The sequence below is a fragment of the Melanerpes formicivorus genome, unplaced genomic scaffold (genome assembly GCF_026170545.1).
Source record: "Melanerpes formicivorus ecotype bairdi unplaced genomic scaffold, bMelFor1.0.p_v2 SCAF_22, whole genome shotgun sequence".
Lineage (NCBI taxonomy): Eukaryota > Metazoa > Chordata > Aves > Piciformes > Picidae > Melanerpes > Melanerpes formicivorus.
Genome location: NW_027142374.1, coordinates 7,268,070 through 7,287,483, shown reverse-complemented (window position 1 = coordinate 7,287,483; position 19,414 = coordinate 7,268,070). Strand labels below are relative to the sequence as shown.

Below are 19,414 nucleotides of genomic sequence, written 5' to 3'. Positions count from 1 at the left end.
GAGTTTGGGAACAAACACTACTGAAACATCATTTCTCAGGAGCACTTCTAAAAGCTGTCGTATTTTACTGGCTGTGTCCTGGTGTATAGTGAGCTACAAGTGTGTACAGTTACAAGGGAGAAAGGGAAGGGAGATGCGGGGAGGGTTCATAGGCAAGGAAAAGAGAAGAAGGAGGTGTTCTCTAAAGAAGGAATTGCACTGAGGATGCGTTAGAGGCAAGGTTGTATTTTAAGATCTAGTAGTGCCTCTCTACATGTATATTTGTTTCTGGCATGGTCTCCATTTACTATCATGATGTGGTCAGTCTCACAGAGGTAAGTCCTTGAGTCCTTCCTCTGAACTGCTTCCTGAAATCATATGTGAAGTGCCTCACTAAATCAGGTTTTGGAGGAATCTTTTTCTTCAACTGTTGTATCACAAAGACAGTCTCAGTCCTGCTGCTTTCACTGGTATTAGGCACACTAAAGAGAAAAGAGGCACTTTTCCAGCTGGTGCAGTTGATGCCTATCTGCTATTGCTGAGACCTGTTGATTCTTTAACCCAGTATCAAATACTTTCCCTGGTCAGCAGCCAGAGAGTTTCTTGCATTTTAACTTTCCGGGTCACAGCCCTGGTAAGTTTGGGAAGGTTATTTTCTGGTCAAGAGACACATTCTGTATCACAATTTTTCTCATTATAAGGTTTCAGTCTAGCAGGCTGGTATGGAAATGCTGTGAGATCACAGACAACCCTTGTCTCTAGCCTTCCAGCTCCTGGAATGACACTGCTTTGAGCCAGCATGGTAGTAACATCTAACTGTCATGAGATATTCACCAGGCAATGGAGTCTTCCTTCATGGAATGGGAACCGCATAAAGGCCTTTTTCTTCTCCATGCCCTCTGGGCTGATGTTATCCTGATGCCTACAGTACCTCTGCATTGCAACATATGGGTAACCCAGCATTCTAGTACTCACAAGCCATCATGCAGTGCTGTGTGCGTGCCATCCATAGCACCTTTGTTCATATTCACCCATGACATCACTGGAGTTGCTGTACCTGTGAAATCAAAGTTCATACTGATCTAGTATGAGGTTAATTCTTAGATCCACAACATTTTTGGAGGGATCCACTTCAAGAGAGAAATGAATGAAGAGAAATAAAGATCTGCTTTCATCTGTGGGGACAGGGGAAGGAACCACTAAAGATGAAAGCAGTCACAGCTGTCCCATCTGTTTGAAGAACTAATTCAGACCCTCCCCTGTGATACCATAGCTGAGGGTTTAGGAGCTCCATTGGATGCAAACCATTATGATTTTTTCTGTGCTGTAGGCCAAACAGAGGTAAGTCAACCCAGACGTGGAGGCTGTGTGACTGGGTCATCATATGAGGATGTCCAAGCTGCCAAAGTTGTTTGCATGGATACAAATTTGGGGACCCCCTGATAGATTTGCTGTTCTCACACCCTTGGGTGATGCCTTTGTCATAGCTTCTGGCAGCTGTTATACTAAAGGAATGATAACAGTTCAGAGGGGTGAAAACAAGATAGAGAGGATAGAGAGTCTTCTTCAGGATGTGAACTTGTATCTTCAACCTGTTTTGCAGTGCATTGCTGCTCCAACAGGTTATCTCCCTCCCTGCCCTCGTGGAGCCTGTCTTAGGGCAATAGGAAAATTCTGGACTTCAGTGGCATCAAGCTTTCCTCCTTTCTCCAGAATACTCTGAAGGTAGCTGGAGATGAGGGATGGCAAAGTTTTCCTGGCAGCTGCTCAGCATTGCTTCTCTTCCACATCAGACAGCACTCATCTTCTGTATCTTCAGTTCAGAATCACCCCCAACCTGAAACCCTCTGGTGATGGGAGTGCAAAAAAGAGGTCTGAAAGGTCTTAGCCTGTTCTGTTCCCAAAGAACAACTGCATTGAGTGGGGAAGAGCTAGAGAGGAAATTTTTTTTATTGTAAACATGTCTGACCAAGAGACAGGCATCCAACAGTGGCTTCAGTTTAAAAGCTGTTAGTGCCATTTCATTTTCTAACAGCCTTATTGGCTTTAATCAGTTCATGTTCATAACTCAGGTTGGGAGCATTTGGATATTATCTTCATGTGGTTTGGTCTGGGATGCTGAGATGCTGTGAACAGTCACATATTATGTATTAGCCTCCCTATTCAGCATCTCTAAAACGTTAAAATGTCAGGTACCAGCAGTGGTTTACCCACTTCAAATATGTACGTGGAGGTGGGAGCTCAGGTCGCCTTGCTGACATGTTGAGGATGCCCCTTCTTACTGCACCTGAGGGAGTTGGACTAGATGACCTTTGGAGGTCCCTTCCAACCCAGACTATTCTCTGATTCTGTGATGTGTCCTCAGCACAGAGCTGAGCTCAGGTGTCAAAAGCAGAGGACTGTGCAGGCAGGGCTGCTTCACGTTGCCTCAGTGCTGCAGTAATTAGTCTTAATGATTACATAGAGGTGAATGTAAATTAAAACCCCAGATCCTGGGGAAAAAAGTGGAGAATGACTTTTGTAAAAATCTAATGTGTTGGCAAATGCTTTTTACAAAAAGATAAACATCTTGGAGAATGGTTTTTGTATGTCTCACCTAGACACCTAGACCTAGCTCTAGACCCTACAGATTGGAAACTGAGGCACAGTGATTTGTGGCTGTGCCAGTGAGGAATAAGTGTTGAATGACAACTGTTTTTTGAGAAGATAAATTTGCTGCATTTGCCCATCTTGCTGTGGTGGTTTTACTGTCAGAATGTGCCCTTAAAGCATACAGCAGCATAGCTTGGTGTAGCTGTTCCTAAATGAGAAGTAATTTCTCTCCTCTGCTGAGATACAGTGCAGGGTGTTGTGCATGGTCACTTACCAGTAAATCTGCTGTTTGTGCTAGGCCATAGCAGCTTGCCCACACTCCCCTAGGTCTGGGGCAATCACTGCCTCTCACAGTCTTGTTCTCTGACACCAGAAAGGGATGGAAACCTTTCTGTGCTGTTTAGGTACACAGGATAAATCTTGGTTTTCTCAGGCCTGAGAGCAGACTGAGTTCAACATCTTCAGCAGATAAAATCCATCAGGCTGGTGGGTCATCTTTGCTTGTGTTTGGTCAGATGTGATGAAGGAGGATAGGAGATGTTTAAATGCAAACCAGACAGGACTGGACTTTGCAGGGGTCTCCTGAAAAACTCAGTTGTGTTCCTGTTTCTGCAGGAAACTCTGGTGTGTTCTGTTTACAGGCTGTGTTTAGGTTGGGCTCCTTATGTTTAAGCTGTTAGTCCTGCTACTCCTGTTGGAAGGTGATTTAAATTGCAGTTTACAGAGAAGAAAATCCCAAACCAACAGCCTGGGAGTAACGCTGGGGATATGTGGGAGGTTAGTGCACAGCTGCCACTTTGCCTCAGTTCCCCCTCTTACCTAAACTGGAGGAGTAGTGCTGTTGGGCTGGATGTCCTCTTGTGGGGAAGAATGGCTAATTACAGCTGGGGTAGGGTTCAGAGCACAGGCTTAAGCAGTATCTGCTTGAATTGTTGCCCTCTTGCAAAACCCTATTCCGGGATAGGGATCTCCTGGCAGACATTCCTGTCCCTTTGTTCCTTCCTGAGAGAGGAAGGATTTGTGAATCCACTGCCTAATATTAATCTGAGAGTGTTTCTGTTGTATGTAATCAACTGTATCTCTGTCTTAGCTTTGAATTTTACACCACATATATCCCCATAGTAGGAGAGCACTACATTCAGCTTTACCAGTTCCTGGAGGTGGATTATATCCCACTTGATTGTTTATAATAGTTGTGAAGATTCAACAACATTTTAATGAGGTGTAGCAGTGGTATATTAAGAAATATATCTGTGAAATGGAGTCTTTAGAAGTTGATAGGAATTTAATTGTCATGTGTTAATATTCTTGTTACATCTCAGTTAAACCCACAGTGTAAACATTAATTTGAGTAGGTAAAATGTGATTTGGGTAAAAATATAAACTAAAATAAAAGTACAGCTGCCTTCAGGATGAGGATTTTATTAATGAAGTCTTATACTGAGTTAAGCAAGTGTTTACAGTAGGTATTTTTAAAACAGATGAAGATGACATAAAAGAAATGTTCTGTCAGTTACTGCTGTCAGATAAAGAGTTATCTGTGGACGTAATTTTCATCTCCTCTTAGGAATGATTCAGACTTCATTGTTCTGCAGAGAAGCTTTTTCCAGAAGTGTGTTCCTTCACATGAATGTGGCCATTCCTCTCCAGGGACCTGCTCTCAAGGATTGGTAGTTTGCTATCTGAGATTCACCATCCATGAAGGTTTCAGACTGCAGCACCCAAATCTGCTATTGTTGCAGCCAGTGGTAGATAGTTTGTTGAGAACAGGATGAACCCCGTGCTTCAAAAGGACACGGTAAAGGACACAAAGTTTCCTGGGGTCAGAGGACAGTGTATGTGTAGATCTTGGGGGAAGACACTGTGTTCGATGATCCCCCAGGCTCAGTCTTCACTAGTGACAAGGGGACATCTGTGTCCTGCTGTGTCATTCTTGGCACCTGAGCTGAGAGGATCCTCAGGACAGCACAGTCATGCAGGAATTCTCTTGGAATGAGCTGCAATTGCTTCTAGTCCCTGCCCTGCGCAAGGTTTGCAGTAGGTGTACTTCCCAGTTCCCTGTGACATGGTGATGGGAAGGCACCTGCAAATGTGGGATACTAAGACACAGAGTGATTCAGTGACTTATCTGTAAAAGATAGCATGTGAAACCAGTGGCATGGTGGGAAGGCCTCTGTGTGCCAGCCTCACTGTATCACTTCTCCCAGGCTGTTACTGCCCTGTTCACCTTCACTATTTGAGTCATTCCTCAGGACCACTCTTGTGTCCTCCTTGCTCCATCCTTGCCTGGGTCTCTGCAGGTACCAGATCCCACAGCTGAGCAGTTGAGACCCCCTTGCTGCTGGCAGGCAGCCTGCCTGGTTCCCATCGCTACGTGTCAGTAGGTGGTTCCTGTCTAATGAAGCTCCTTTCTGAGGGAGGCTGTCGACATGCTCCAGAATCGCCAGATGGTCCCCTTAGTTCTTCTGCTCTCATGCTCCCTCAGAAACATTAATGATCCCTAAACCTCACTCTTGGAGGGGTTCCTTTTTGTGACAACCTCATTACATGGTTATCAGGAGCTGCCACTATCCAGGTTGTCAAGACAACCTGCCTGATTCAGAGCTGCTGGGAAAGGTCTGAACCTCAGGCAAATAACCAGGCCCAGCTCCCAGGAGATGCTCACCCGCAGCCAATCACTGGGGTGCTGGGAAACCATGACATCATGAGCCCCAAAATGTAACTGTTAGCTTTCAGTGTCCCTCTGTGTTGCTTTTCCCCTGGTAATCCCCAAATCAGCTAAGGCAGTCCTGCTGCACTACCAGTTCAGCCCACTCTGGAGCTTGCCTGGGCTGAGCATGGCTGGGGGAGGGGCCCCCCAAGCCCCTAGCCTGAGACAGCCTTGGTCACAGGAGCCATGATGGCCTTGGAGGTCCAGCACAGGCAGAAAGCTGCAGGGTGGTGTAACACCACAGAACCCTTAGGAAGCAGAATAGGTTGCTTCTTACTGGGATTTTGTTAAGGGGGATGGGAGTTAGTTGTTAGTGTTAATTTTATCCTCAGGACAAGCTCTCTGGAAGCTACCACTACCTGTGGGAGATTAATAGAGTCCTTAGCCCCTGGTCCCCTTAAAATCTCCTGATCTCCAATTACCAGCCATGCCATATTGCTCAGACTGTGTCATATTTGCCAGCAAGGTGTGAAAAATGCAGCAGAACCAGCTCTGTCCATATGGAGAATGTGTCCATCTTCCTGCCCTCCTGAAGCACAGAGGGGTTTGTTCAGTGGCCTCATGCCCCCACTAAGGTATAACTGAGCCACCTCTGGAACTGTGTACCCCATTAAGTAACCTTAATGGCTGCTTAATGATCAATATGGCATAGGATTGGCCAAGGCATCCTGCAGATGTGCAGCTGCAGAGCTTTCCTGAATTCCTGCCCTGCTTGAGCACACTTCCCAAGAAAGCAGGATCAAGGCAGCTCTTTGAAGGGATTGTTTTTGCTTGAGAAGGACTTTTCCTTTTTAAACTTCCTGGCTAACTGTACATTTGGTTTCTGAAAATCATAGAATCAAAGAATCATTAAAGTTGGGAAAGACCTTTCAGATCAGGAAGTCCAACTGTCAACCCAGTATTAGCATGACTACTAAGTCATGTCCTGAAGCGAAATGTTTTGCCTCTCTTACTGAGATGTTTAGCCTTGCACACCCCTCTGCTACAGGGAAAGGTGCTGGTAGTTTCAGTCAGGGTGAGTCTGCAGCACTGCAATCAGTTTGGGAGAGTCTTAACTAATCATAGATCTAAGTGGTGAGGTCACATGGCTTTTGGCTTCTGAAGTCCTCAGGCATCTTTTGAAGGAACAAAGGCTATGTGTTGCTCATAGCTAAGACTTCTTTCTCTTGATTTGCTGCCTTGGCTGCCTGGCCCTTTATTTCCATGAGGCTGCATCTTCAGGAAGGAGTTGTCCCTGGCCACTCTTGGCTGGAGATGGCCAATAGAGGGGCTTGGGAGCTTGTGCACAGCCTGGCAGAGAGGCATTCCAGCATGGATGGCACTGATACAGACAGCCCTGCCTTTTTTAGCACATAAAGAAAAGTTGTTTGAGCTGGTGATGGACCTGATCCAGCCAGGTCCCTCTACCTGCTTTTTCAACTCTTAAAGCATTGGGCATTAGGGCTCAAATTAGGGCAGCTTCTGAGGTGGCTTTTGCAGGATGAGACCCTTGTTTGGAGACCTAGCTGGCTCCGGAAGAAACAGGGTTCAGGCATGCCCTGCGACTTTGGAGGCCAAACCCTGTGGGTGTGCAGATTCTCGAAGCATTTCCAACTAGCTTTGGCACCCATGTGATAGTCACACAGGACTGACATCCAGCAGGGACTGCCTTGCTTTCCCAGGCCCTATGAAGACAAAGCCAGCACCCTGTCCACATCTGGGTCAGGTCAGGCTCGGCTCAGCAAGACTCTGCAGGTCTGGCCCAGCCCAGCCTGACCCAGGCTACTGCCCCATGGGGCTAGTCCAGCTTGTGCTACTACTGATCCTTGTGCCTCAGGACTATGTGGGTGCTCTGGCCATACAGTCACTTGGCTTTTATCCTCTCTAAGCAGTGTGCCCATTGCCTGCACACCTGGCTGCTCACAGTGTGAGGAGGAGCCCTCCAGCTCTGACAGAGTCAGCCTCAAGTATGGCTGGGATAAAGGCCAAGAAAGTGCTGTGGTTTGGATAATTTCCCCTTTCTGGACATTGCCTTTGCTTCCTCTCTCTGTGTCCTTTCCCAGGAAGGCATGGGACAGGCATGGGGCATCTTCCATCCATCAGCTTAAAGGTAGCTGGAGAGCCCAGGAAGGCTGAAATAACAGAGATTCAGGGGCTTTGTGGTCTCCAAAGGCCAACCCAGAAGGTACAGACTTTTAAACCTCCTGCTGTGATTCTGAAGAAAAACTTCACCAGGCACAGTCAATGTTTGCAAGGTTTCCTGAGTTCCCTAGAGAGTCATAACTTTGGACTAGGCTGAGAGTAAGGGATCTATCTTGCTTTTTCACTGCGTGCAGTCATGGAGTCAAGTTTCTGCTCTTTCACAGGGGAAAGGAAGCTGAAACTCCTCACCTGCTCTCGCTCAGCCTTTGGCAAAGTTAGACAGAAGCCAAGGCAGCAGGCTTGGTGTCTCAGGGTGTCTGCAGTTTTCTTACAGTGCATATAGGAGTGCTAGTATAGTGCTAGTAGTTTATGCAAAAACTATGTTTTAGTTGGACTTTTTAAAATGAATGAAAGTGACCCACAGATTCAATCCTAACATCTGAAATTGTCTGACTTGTGCTGTCTGCAACTTTTCCTTCTTCAGAAGCCCAAGAGCAGGGCACACACCTCATGCTGCATATGGGACTGGTCAATAACCAACCCTTCTGTGGCTGGAGATGGCTGGATACTGCATGTCCACTACCTGCTCAGTCTTTTCCAACTCTTTGGGCTGTTTATGAAGAGCAGTTTTCAGGGGCCAGGGTGGTTTGCAGGGTACAGCCCTGCAGGGCTAGGTGAGCCTGTGGGGACCTCTGACAGCTTCTTCAGCTGCGTTCCCATCATAACTGTAGGTGGGGGATATCCTCCCTATATATTTGCACAGACTTTGAAAGGGGAAAAGCTGGGCCAAATCCTTAAGCCCTCTGTAAACTACCCCATTTGGGATCAACAGGGGTGCATGTCCTCCATAGGGGTTGCCCCTTTGGCTTGTCCCCAGCCCCATGGATGCACACCATGCTGTCACCAGGGTGGACACTACAAGCAGCAAAAGTACCTCTTCTTCCACTCTCAAGGGACAGTGGCCTCACCTTGGAGGATCCTGAGAGTCGTCTGTCCACAGCGATATTTCTCTACAGGGATGGAAACAGCAGTGACAGCGTACTCCACAGCTTAACTGTGATCACTGCAGAGCCAGCTAGCTAAATGATAGATTTGAGTCATACTAGAGAAGCAAACCTTGGTGAGACCTTAATGTACAGCAGGAAGGGACAGCAGTGATTCAGTAGGGGCTGCTCATCATGTTGGTCTTGACTGGGTGACTCAGTGTGCTTTTGCGTCTGGAGAACCTGTCCTTTGAATGAGCTGTAAGATGGCAGTGTGACCACTCATGGTCAGAGAAGATCACATGCTGTGTGGTGGGGCTGAGAGGGTTTGCTGTCTTCTCTTGGGTAATTACATGACCTCCCTTACCTTTGGCAATAGCAGCCTGCAGGAGTGTTCATTTCTTGCCTATAGCTGCTGGATAGCACTTTATGAAACATACTATCTTGTGCCTCTCAGGAAAAAACAAAAGGAAGGTCAAAGATGTCCCCATCTTGGGATGTAACAGCTGGTGGCACATGGGCAGGAGAATGGCTGGCAGAGCTGTCTGCCGGCCCCAGGACCAGTCACAGCCCGGGCGAGGGGCTGAGCTCAGAGCAAGGCTCCTGCTCCTCCCCCAGGGCCACAGGCACTGGGGCTCTGCTGGGAGGTTGTAAAATCAATCACATTTATCTGTGGATTGTTGGGGGGGGGGGGTTTAAATACTGTAAATGCGAGGTCATCCTCCTCACAACAGGATCTGTTTCGACTTTTCAGGGAGAACAGGGAGACCTTGCTGCAGCCCTTCAATACCTGAGTATTCTTTAAAGAAGGCCAATAAGAAAGATGGGACCAGTCTTCTTAGCAGGAACTGCTGAGATAGGATGTGGGGTGATGGTTTTAAACTAAAAGAGGAGATTTAGGCCAGATCTAACTAAGAATTTTATTTTCATTTTTTTTATGCTGAGAGTGGTGAGACACAGGCCCGGGTTGCCAGAGAGGTTGTCTATTCCAGGTCAGGTTGTCTGGGGCTCAGAGCCTCTGAGCAACCTGCTGTAGCTGAAGATGCTCACTGCAGCAGGGTTGGACTAGATGATCTTTAAAGGTCCCGGCAGGAGCAGGGCCACGCTCTGCTTGGGGAAGCCATATTCTAAGTGAAAGAAGGGAAAAACACATGCTGTGAAGATTTTTTCTTCTGGTGCAATTGTGGTTTTTTGCAGGGAAGTGTCCACTGTGTCACAGTAGTAGCTGCAGCTGGTTGCTCAAATCTTGCGCCTGGTGGCTTCTCCCACGTTGGGACGCTGACAGGAGAAGCCCACAGGCTGTCACAGGGCACACGTCATTCGGGAGAACCCGACATTTCACGGTGCATTTCCTGCTCCCCGCGGACGAGGACCAAGAAACAATCTGATGGCCTTCGGGAGGTAGCAGGCGGATGCTGGTGCCCGCCTCCCAGGTGCCCGCACACCTCTGCCACGGCCCAGCAGCCGGAGGTGGCGGGGGGGACCCTGGCAGCTGGGGGTGTCGGACGTGCAGGCGGGACCCCCCACGCCCCCGCGTCGCGCTCGCCCCACGCAGCCGCCTTACAGCACAAGATTTGCCCCCGCGCCTCGAGGGCCCGCCGCAGCCGTGCGGGCGCAGCCAATGGCGGGCGGCGGGTGACGACACGGGCTCGGGGCGCGGCGGCGCGTCCCGGCGGCGCGCGCGGCGATTGGCGTGCGGCGGCGGCGGCGCGGTGGGGCCGGGCGCGCGGCAGATGGGCTGCGCCCGGGGGGGGCCCTCGGCGGCGGCGGCGGCGCGGGGCCGCGGCGGGGGACGGCCGGTGCAGCATGACAGCGGCAGCTCCAGGTAAGGCCGTCCGCCGGCACGGCCTCGCGGCGGGCTGCCAGCGGCCTACGGAGATTCCGCCCGCCGCAGCCGTCTGCGGAATGCGGTGACCGTGGCTATGTGTGCAGCTCCCCGTCTCCTCCCGGTGGGGGAGGCGGGGGGCCTTTCGTCGGGCTCGAGGAGCCGAGCAGGGTGTGCGACTGCAGGGAGGGCCGGGCTGCTCCGGTGCAGGAGTCGTCTGCGGCTGTGGGTTTCATCCGCCGGCGGTGACACCTGTGTTACCGAGCAGCCTCTGCGTCGTCTGTAAATGGAGAGAGGGTGTCCTGCGGGAGGGAGCCCCCGGCGTGGCCGCCAGCCGCAGAGTCTCTGCCGGCTCTGAAGTTATGTCAGCGCCGGCACCGGCCATAGAGGCTGCCGTGGTGCTCCCCATCTCCCAACAATGCAGCCTGGGCTGTGCGGCAGCAGATGAGCAAGTGATCCCCGGCTATAAATAACTCCCACGTTTCTGGTTTTGGTTTTTTTATGGTTTTGTTTTGTTTTGTTTTTTTTTTTTAAACACTTTTTATGGGCAACACGCATCAATCCCACTGACCTCTTTAAGTATGCCGGCCAAGTTCTTCCCAAAATCTGATGAGGAAAGGATCGTCTCTCCCCAGCACATGCACGGTGGTGCCTGATGCTACAGTGAAGCTGGTCCCTGTGCTGGCTTGTCCCTTTGTCCCAGACTTGTACACCAGCCAGGCGAGGAAGTGCTCCAGCATTATGTCTGGCTGCTTCAGGGTCCCTCATCTGATGGAGGATGTTCTGGGCACGAGTGCCCCCATTTTGGTCGGTCAGGCAGTTTTCAGATCCAGTTTGCACCAGTACCAGAAATGATCCCTCCTTTAAATACAGTGGTGTGTTTAATGTAGACAGTTGAGGAAATTCAGGCAGGAAAAGCTGTGGCTTCAGAGTGAACAACATCTGACAGAGGTGGTGGACCTGGGCTGGGAAGAGCAGGGCTATTTCTGGACTTGCAACCCCAAAGGGGTTGGATCTTGTCTCTCAAAGTCGGGATCATGTCTCTCCCCACCTGGCTCCATTTGCTGGGGTGACAAAATGTGCATTAGGAGTGAATAGCCTGGATATCTATGTGGAGAGTTCAGCAGGAGCCCATGAAGGCTTCCTTGCTCTCATCTCCCTGGTGCCCCAACTGCCCAAATTTGATGCTGGGCAGAGGTTTCAGGAGAAGGGAGCCAGATTTTTGTTTTCCTTCTGGGCAGTGTCGGTGATGTTCAGCATAGGGAACCCGGAGCCTGGAGATCAAAGTGGGCTTTGCTGAGCCACTTGAATCACCCAGTCAGGAGGAGGAGGAGGGCTGTCAGGAGAGCCAAGGAGGCCAAAGGACTGGAGCTAGGCTGCTACCTGCCTCCCTGAGGGGAAGAGGGAGGGAAATGCTGCAGCTGAAGGGGATGATGAGCTATTCTTCCCGCCTCCTCCTGTAGTGTGCATCCACCTTCTCTGTGGCTGTCAGGAGGGGGCCTGGGGACAGCTGTGAGGGGCAGGAACAGCGTGGTGGGGAGATCCCTGTTCCAAAGCCCCTGGGGGACACCGGGGCCGGCCAGGGTCCCACAGTAGGGGTGGGAATGTAGCCTTGACCAGCACAACTGCCTGGAGTAGCTTGCAGTAGGAGGGTATGGTGGAGGGGACCACAATGTCCCCCAAGCAGGAGCTGGTGGGTCCTGCTGGCTGGGAGCAGGCCATCCATGCAGAAGTGGCACTGGGGATTCTTGAACACTTTTGCCCCATCTCTGAGGCATATGCCTGCAGAGGAATCACATGCATCAAGGAAAGGTGTTTAGTCACAGGTTACCCAATAGTGTGAGTGGAAAATAAATCAGGAATCGAGGGTAATTCATTTTAGGCGTGGGACGTGGGCTGATGGGCTCTTCAAGGCCAGGAAGTGAAGGCTGCCTTGACAGGTTGTGTGTGTGGAGAGGAAGGATTGCCCTGAGCCTGGGTTTTCTGTGGTTAGCACAGGGCTGGCAAGGGACAGCAGGGCTTGTGGCTGCATTGGGTGGAGCTGCCCTCCTGCAGTGTGAGACTGGGCAGAGGAGCTGGTGGCAGGCACAGTATAGGGGACTGGGTTTGTGGGGTGGCTGGTTTCATGGGTGGAGGGCTCCAGGCAGCTGCCTCTGTGCTGCAGAGGAGTTTGTGCTCTGAACTGAGACCTGCATGGATGGCATTTCTTCACTGGGTGACTCTGGATAACTAAAAGTAAGTCATAGTAGCTCCTGCGAGCCGGGTGATCCTGTTACAGGATTAAGTTTCCAGCCTTATAGGCCACCACTTGCAGCAGCAACAGTTTGGGAGGCAGCTGTGGCAGCAGTGCTGCAGGAAGCAATACCCAGGGTGAGCTGCTTTGGTTGTCATAGGCCCGCTGCTTGGACCTTGTTCACCTCAGGGCTTTAGCACAAGCTTGTCAGCTTCTTGTAGAGTATCTGACAGGGGCTTTTTGCCCTTTAAACAAACAAGCCCAATGAGACTGTGTAGGGGGGTATTGCAGAAGTTGGCAAGTGTTTTACTTTTCAGGTACAGTGAAAAGAATTCACTGGGTATTTTCTCTGTAAGGATCTGACCAAAACTCTGTATTTAAAAGTGTGTGGAAGTTGGAGTCCAAATTATTCTGTGTCCTGAGCCAGCTCCCAAGGTCTGGAAAAACAAAACTTGGCACAAGAGGTTGTCTTCCTCTACGCCCCATATTTTGTTGCAACTTTTGTGCATACAGTTACAGGGATAGGTGAGACAAATTCAGCTCTGCAACATATTGTTTACCATAACAAATGCAGCTCCTGTGTTAGCCATCTCCTGGCTTGGCAGCATTTGCTCCTACGGGAGAACTGGCTTGTGGTGTTAAGTCCCACTTCAGCCCTGTTCCCTCTGCCTGGAAATTTTCTCCTTTGTTTTATAAAACTTTGTGGATTCAGTGTTCTGGGATCAAAAACAACCTGGAAGCTGGGGGCCTTTTAGATCTGCCTTCAACTTCTCCTTCATTTTAGTCATGTCTGCACAGAACTGGTCACAGGAGACACATTGCCAGATTTGGTTTCTGCTCCGGTTGGACTCGCTGTGACTGGGACATTAATGCTGCTGTCAGTTTGTGCCTAGCTGGTTCAAGTACTAATTTCTGTTCCTTGCTGTGTTGTACAGTGGACAGACAGGAGCCCACTGTGATCTTCCTCTTTCATTACCTGCCTTAGCTCTGGCAGAAGGTGCTTGAAGCTTTTCTTCCAAGAACTTAATGGGCAGGGGGAACAGAGTGAGTGGGTGGGAGAGAAAGAAACATGAATAAACTTTCACCTCCTTTCTACTCACCAGTTCTGTTTTGTGTTTAGCTACCATTTCCTATTTTGCTTTTTACCTTTCAGACACACGTAGTTGAACTTATGTATCTTCTGTTTACTTTGATTTGCCTCATCCTTGAGAAACAATATTAGGCTGGGTGGAAATTGCTAGGTCTCAACGGCCTGGGTCAGCACAGGTGGAGATGCTGATGTGAATGTCTTGTCTCAGAACTCCTGTTGCTGGTGTGTCTCCTGCTCCTACTGGTAATTCTGTAATGAAAAAACAGGACAAAAGTATCTGTGGTTTGTTAGTGGCTTGTCTCAGTGCTTGGGCTTTTGGAGATCCTTTCCAGGTGAATGTCAGCGTCTGCAGCTGACAGCAAATGTAGAATGTGCTTCGTTTGGGATAGACATTGGACTTTTCATTTTGCATCTTTAATTGGATGGATGCAACTTAGCTCTGACAGTGCCCTGTTTATGAGCTGGCCTGCTGGATTTCCTGGGACAGGTGATTGGGCTGCAGTGTAGCCTTTGCCTCCTAAGTCAAGCAATGTGGGACATGGCGAGTGGGTATCCCTTGCTCTGGGAAAGCAGCGTGACATCCACCCAGTCATTCTGACTGACTGTCATCCAAGAAGCTTGTGATCTTACTGATGTGGTCTCATGGCCCCAGCTGCTGGAGCTCTTGACCCCAGGAAGCCCTGGGCCAGGGACAGGCAGGCCTGCAAGTTTCTAGGTCTTCTGGCTCCTGGGCTGGGAAGCTTTTCTTAGCTTACACCACCAGCCATACCTGCAAGTCTGGTTCTTGGAGCTCTGGGCTTGGTGCACCTCTGGGTACTCTGATGTCCAGTCTCATATCTTCTTTTCTAGAGGCAGACTTCCAAATCATGTCCCTCTTAAAACAGGGGCATGTCCTGCTCACCTAAGATCTGCCATAAATGTTGCTTAGCATGAGCAGGTGTTACCTGTTGGTTTGTCTTGCTCTAATGACTTACCATCACAACTGTGTGCATTAAGTATTCAAGGGTAAAACAATGTTGTTATATATTCAGTGGGTTAATTTCCCAATGCTACTTTTTTATTATCAGTTGTTTATCTGGTAGTATATTGACAGATGCTTGACTGATCCAGAAAAAGCATTTCTCTGCCCTGGAGTCTGTTGTCAGTGACACAGTTGGAGTAATTTGCACTGTTTCCATGTGACAGCACTGGGTTTGGGGCTCTCTGAGCAGTATAGGTGCAAGACACTTCAGTACGGTACTGTATAAGGCTTGCCAAGACGCAAAAGGGCAGAGTATGTTGGCTACACCTCCTTTCCTCTGTCTGCTCAGGTCTTGTGTATTTTTTCATTGCCATCAGAAGCAAATTAAGGCAGTTTCGATCCCAGAACACGTGTTCAGGGAATCCTTGGGAAAGTGTTACATGTTTCTTCATAATTCTAAGGCAAAAGTGTGCTTTCTCAGAGAAATGGAAACAAAGATTGTGATACAAGCCCTTCTGAAAGTGACGCCTTGCACATGTACCAGTGATAGCTGAGCTTTGATCCAGCTTGCTGTGCACACATGTGCTTTCCTTTCCCACAAGACAATGTACTGCAGTGTCGTTTTTGGCCAGCCTTCGATCCCCTGTAAGCCTGGAACAAACTGCCATTTCAACGTGGCAGTACAGACTCCAGAGACAGACCTTTCTCATTTTCTTTCTAATGCTCAAGTGTTGAAATTGCTCTGGCACCTTAGCAGGCCCACCATTGCTTTGCAGGGTGTATGCACAGCTGGCTGCACATGACTAAGGGAGTACTAAAACATTTTCCTGTCATGTCACCTGAGCGTGCTCATTGATCCAGATAGTGCAGTTGAAGGGGCAGCAGCCCCCCCTGTTCCTGTCCCTTTGCTGGCAAAAATAAATTGCTGTTTGCTTTATTTGGGAAGGGCACTGGGAAGTACTTTCGTGTGTCTCTTATAGGGACCGAAAGGTGTAATGTTTTCCATTTCCTCTCTTCTCCTTCTCTATTCCCTATTATGAAGCAGACAGTCCTCCAGATCAGAAATTTTCCAGGCTCTTCCCTGCAGAGAATTTTGATCTGACCTGCAGTGTCCAGATGCCAGCTCATATTTATCAGGTTCACCCAGCCGCTCCCTACATGAAACATGGGGGTGCTGGTGCATGGTAAACCTGAGAAGGAAGAACAGGAGCTACACATTTAAAATCCTTGGCATTAACTAAAACTGGGTTTAGTGTCTTCTGCCTTCACAGGCAGAAGATGGTGGACTCGGATTTGGGGTGCTCTTGAAGTATCACCAGGAAAGCCATCAAATGTGTGCACGCAGAAATGGAGACTTGGAAAACGCCTTTAATTGCAATCCCATTCTGCACCACACAGATTGTCATGCTTTGAGCTCAGGTTTGTTTGTACTGGGGACAGACATTGATGCAGCAGTTCCTATCAGGGCATGAATATTTCAACAAGTGAAACGATGCCTGCCTGCCCCAGAAAAGAGATGCTGAAATCCTTGTTTGATCTTTTTAGTGAGCCTAGCCAGCTCAGGCTGGCATCCTGGTTATTTATTACCTACAGATTTGGTCTCTATTAACTGTGCTGTGCTATGACTCTCCTCATTCAGAGGCTCTGAGAGCTCAAGTTGGGAAGAGTGGAAATTTCTATCAAGAGAAATGACAAAAGCAGACAGAATTTTCTGCCTTTTTTGAGGAGGCATCATGCACTTCATTGGATGTGTATACTAGAAGAGGTGGGGTAATATTTGAAAGTATGTATAGTGGCAATCTGTGGAGACAGATGCCCCACATCCTGCACCACACCTTCTCTCCATGCTTTTGTTCTCTCTCTCTACTTCTGCTTGCACTAAGGGAATTCATAATTCTTTCTAGTAACTTTGATGAGTAGTACTAAGCACTTTAGAAAGAGTAAGTTGAGAGTGGCTTCTTATTCTTTTCTGTAGTATATTGACAGTTCATGCACAGAGGTTGTGCCCTGAACCTTTCTTTTTAACAGCTGTAATGATATCAAAACTCTGGAACTCCTGGAACCATTGCATTGTTTTCAAGTAAAATGTCTCCAAAGCATATACTTTGAGCAGACTTCCTGCACCTGCGATCCATAATGCAACACCCGTGAGCTTCTGAGTGACTAGTTCCTCAGGAGGTGCCCTGGCTTCTGTGGTCTGTAGTGTACTCTGGACACTGGTCAATGCCAGTCTTGTTAATGTGGTAAGGAAAAGCAGCATGAGTCTGGGTATGAGACAGTTTTCCAGTTAAGGTAAGATCTCTGTCGTCTTACTTAGCCAGCGACAGCATGTGGGTGAAGTTTCCAGGCCTGTAGATAGAATCATCTACCCCATTTTTGAGTATTTCGGTTGATCTGTGTTTCATGGTGTTTTCATTGCTGATCCCAGCAGAATGACAGAGCCTGGCCTCATGGGTACAGCTCAGTGTGTGTGATCTGTGTTTGAGGAGCACATCTACTGGAGTGGTTATCCTGGGTATAATTGCTTTTGTGCCAGGACAGAAAATATTTATTGGGAGTTATAGCTGTGTATGTACCCCAGGAAGCAGTCCAGTAAACATCATCTCAAAATCAACCCACAACCCCCTTTTAAGAGCAAAACTTTTTCCTCTCTTTGCCCAAATATTCCCAACAGCCTCTAAAGCCTAAGCTCTCCTTAGACTGGTGCCTTTTTTTGCTGGGTTCATTGGGCAAAAGATGCTTTGCACTGCTCAGTCCTGCAGTGTTAATGAGATGCTACATTGTGATCTGGGGACCTTCCTATTTCTGACCACCAGTCTCCTGTGGCACAGAGAGGGCAGGTCTGGCTGGCCTCAGGCTCCCTCCCAATGTTGCTTATTTGGATTGTGAATGTTGATGCCAGAAAGCAATGAGCAGGTGCATGCTTCAAGGCTTTCTCTGCACTCCAAGGTTCTCAAAGCATATTTTTCTCTGAAAACTGTTTTAAAGGTTTACAATAAATGGTTGAAAGTCAGGCCTGGAGAAAAAGCAGAGATGTTTAGAAAGGCAGAGGCTGACTACTCTGGGGAGCTGGGTGCCGGGGTTGACTTGTGTCAGACATGCTGAAAACATAAGGATGGCGTCAGATGTCCAAGGTCATCAGTAGGGTGCTGGCAGAGCAATGGAAGATGCCAGTTAGAAGTAAACATGGTTGAATTTCTGTTTCCTGAATTCAGTGTGGGTAACACTGATGTTGGTGTGGCCAGGGACCCTGCAAACCTAGGCCAGTAGGTACCTAAATGATAGAATTTGGGTCTGCAGTGACTGGTGAGGACAATTTACAGTGGAACTTTACTTCATGTGTCCTTTTCCACAGTAGGTCTGTGGTGCTTCAGTCTGGCAGTAGTAGGGAGAGAAGAGCCCTGGCAGCCTGAGGCTGCTTATTGGAAAGAGACACTGAAGGAGGGACACGTTGGATGAAGAATTGCTGCTTAAGAGATATTAAGTGCTAATTGTATCCAATGCAAGGAGCTTGTGAAAAGATCTGGATTTAGGATGTGCTTGTGCATAGCACAATAGTTCTATTTTGTGACTGTTTGGAGCCTAAAGACAAGACCTCTTTACCCAGTCCCTGCTGCAGGTTGGTTGCTGAGCTGAGTGTTGTGAGGTAGCCGTTACACATCACACAGGTGACCACATACCACAGCAGGATTTGTCATGGAAGATGTGGAGCTCCCTGGGGACTGGGGATTTGAAGGCTTTTTAGACACTTTGCATTGCATTTTGCTCCTGCATGTTTGGGAAGGGTGCCCTTGTGGGCATATATATCATGTGAAAACGTATTTTGAGTTGCTCTGTGTTTTGTCTGAATTTGGAAAAGGAGTGATGTGGAGAAAGAACCCTCCAGGAAATACTGTTTTTGCAAGCACAGGCCTCTTAACTGTGAGTTGGGGGGAGGATGCAGTGGGAATGAGGGGGAGGTTCGGGGAGGTTTTCTTCTTTCCTTACAGCATTTTGGGAAAACTCCAGCCAAGGCCCACGTACGCTCAAATGAATCAGCCGCTCTTTCTGCCATAAGTAATTGGCAGCTTGAGCTGCAATGCAGTTTCGATGTATGGCTAATACACTTCTTTTTGATTAATGGAGAAGGAAGGCTGCAGCAGACACATGGTGTGGAGTTGGCCTTTATATGGAGTCTTTGAGCTGGTAGGGAGATACTGTAGGCCTCTTCTTGAGAGGGTGGAATTTGCTGCAAATTATATTCCATACTGTGGTCTGAAGGCTGTTGTTGGTGTTCATCTGCTATAGAAAATCAATTTCTTGTTGCATACAAATGTAGAGGGCACGGTAAGCTGGCACACAGCTTACGCTATTGCTAGTGCAGGGTTTCCTTGGAAGAGTTTCATTTTTATAACAACTTCAACAGACTATTCAAGTTCTGAGATGAGTGACTGTTCCCATGCTGACAAATAAAGCGTATTGGCCTTCTCATATTCCTGTAACAAAATGAAATTCACTTGTTTTTTAAAGCATCTGGTGCCAATTCAGACTCAGAGCTTTCTGTGTCTGCTGTAGGATTTCCACTGGGCTCGGAAAACTTACCAGACAAGCTCAGTATTCACCACTGGAAGTATCTGGGATAACTGGAGGGCTTTCTTGTCCTGGAAACAGGACATGTAGCAGTTGCCCCTGGCAGGTCAAGATTTGCCACATGCTTTTTATTTCCTGTTGGAAGCCTAGTTTTACATGGAAGCAGTATATTACTTATACAGCTGTAGTATCTGTTGGTAAATGTTGGCTTCAATAACATTGGCTTCACTTTAGCAGAATAACAGTGGTGTGAGATAAATGTGAGCAGTGAAATAAGCTTGCTGTACTGGGACAGTTACATCAGTGCTCCTTTTCAGTGTTTTAAATAGTAAATACCATACCTATTACTTT

General features: G+C 48.4%; 1 protein-coding gene across 2 annotated transcripts in view; it reads left to right on the top strand.

Moving 5' to 3' along the window:
* Nucleotides 1-19,414, top strand: part of LOC137447981 (serine/threonine-protein kinase PAK 3) — a 90,592-nt gene that overhangs the window by 13,404 nt on the left and 57,774 nt on the right. Inside the window, exon 1 of one of the 2 annotated variants that reach the window (XM_068152031.1) lies at nt 10,138-10,210. The exons of the other annotated variant lie outside the window; for it this stretch is intronic. The gene's annotated coding sequence lies outside the window, so the exon portion shown is untranslated. Of the gene's footprint in view, nt 1-10,137; nt 10,211-19,414 lie in introns of those variants that run through there. 2 annotated transcript variants of the gene reach the window in all.